The sequence below is a fragment of the Psittacula echo genome, assembly GCF_963264785.1.
Source record: "Psittacula echo genome assembly, chromosome: 19".
NCBI classification, from domain to species: domain Eukaryota; kingdom Metazoa; phylum Chordata; class Aves; order Psittaciformes; family Psittacidae; genus Psittacula; species Psittacula echo.
The window spans coordinates 6,063,246-6,065,224 of record NC_137755.1 but is presented as its reverse complement, the minus strand read 5'-3'; positions in this window follow the sequence as shown (position 1 = coordinate 6,065,224).

Sequence of the window (1,979 nt, the reverse complement as noted above, 5' to 3'; positions counted from 1 at the left end):
CTGTGTGCAGGGGCAAGGACTCTGCTGCCTGCCAGGGTCAGCACTCAGCCTGCCCGGGAGCTGCCCAGGAGCTCCCCACGTTGATAGTGGAGAAGCTGTTGGGGAAGGCACAACCCCTGGCAGGGAAGGAAAAGTGTTCTTGTGCACTGGAGAGGGTGCTGTGTGGGTCAGGGCTGCTCAGAGCTCCACATCACTCTGAGCACATTTGCAGAGGATCCTTCTGAAAGACACTGAGGCAGTGTTTACCAGATAGGGAAGGATTCAGAGCTTTGATGTTTTTCACTCTTAGTGGCCAGGTTGGGCAGTGGGAGCTGGGAATTTCCTTCTCTGCTTTGGAGAAGGCACCGAGAGTCTTGTCAGGACTTGTGTGAGCTGCTGCTGAGCCCCTGAGGAGGCAGAGCTGCCCCTGGGCAGAGCCCTGCTGCCGGGAGGGGTGTGCAGGGCAGAGCTGAGCACACAGCCCATGGGATGGGCTCTGGGAGCACTGAGAGGGAGCAGAGCTGGGCCCAGAGCAGCAGCTCCTGGCAGGGACAGCTCCAGGCAGCAGAGACATGGGCAGGGAGTGGGGGGAAAGTGCAGCCCAGGCCTGGGCAGCTCTCTTGGTGCCTGGCACTGGAGGTGGCTGCTGGCCATGCTCTGCTGCGCAAGGAGCTGACTGTCCCTCTAGAAATTGCAGGGCAGCTGAGAACCAGAGTGATGGACTCTGCAGCAATCTTGAGTAGGCACTAACCCACAGACAGCTGAGCCCTTTTGTCTCTCCCATGCTCAGACTCTTCACAGTTGCCTTCAAAATACTTTTTATCCCTAAAATGTCACTTATCAGGTGTTACACTGGGAAAAAAAACAAACCAAACAACCTTAGAGATAATCACAACCAACTCACGCTGAGCCTCTCCTCTGTACCCTTAAAGTGTTCAGAGTTGTGAGAGTGTAAATTGAACTTCAGTATCTGACATCCCTCCTGTCCTAACACGACACTGCTCTTTTCTCTTGTGGCAGTGCCTCATGCCCAGAGGCAGCAGATGTCCAACGGCAGCTCCATCACCCACTTCCTCCTCCTGCCATTCGCAGACACGCGGGAGCTGCAGCTCTGACACTTCTGGCTCTTCCTGGGCATCTTCCTGGCTGCTCTCCTGGGCAACGGCCTCATCATCACCAGCACAGCCTGCGACCAGCACCTCCACACCCCCATGTACTTCTTCCTCCTCAACCTCTCCCTGCTGGACCTGGGCTGCATCTCCACCACTGTCCCCAAATCCATGGCCAATTCCCTGTGGGACACCAGGGCCAACTTCTATACAGGTTGTGCTGCACAGGCCTTTTTCTTTCTCTTTTTCATGTCAGCCGAGTTTTCCCTCCTCACTGTCATGTCCTACGACCGCTACGTGGCCATCTGCAAGCCCCTGCACTACGGGAGCCTCCTGGGCAGCAGAGCTTGTGTCCACATGGCAGCAGCTGCCTGGGGCGCTGGGTTTCTCACTGCTCTGCTGCACACAGCCAATACATCTTCACTCACCCTCTGCCGAGGCAATGCTGTGGAGCAGTTCTTCTGTGAAAGCCCCCAGATCCTCAAGCTCTCCTGCTCACATTCCTACCTCAGGGGAGTTGGGCTTCTTGTGCTTGGTTTCTGTTTGGCACTTGGCTGTTTTATGTTCACTGTGAGTTCCTATGTGCAGATCTTCAGGGCTGTGCTGAGGATCCCCTCTGAGCAGGGAAGACGCAAAGCCTTTTCTATGTGCCTCCCTCACCTGGTCAGCACTTCAGCATTTGCCTACCTGAAGCCCCTCCCCGTCTCCTCCCCATCCCTGGATCTGGTGGTGTCAGTGCTGTACTCGGTGGTGCCTCCAGTAGTGAACCCCCTCATCTACAGCCTGAGGAACCAGGAGCTCAAGGATGCTGTGAGGAAGATGGTGACTGGATGTGTTTCAGCCGGCATACACTGCCTGCTTTCCTCTAAAAAGGGCTGCCAGTGTAGGTCA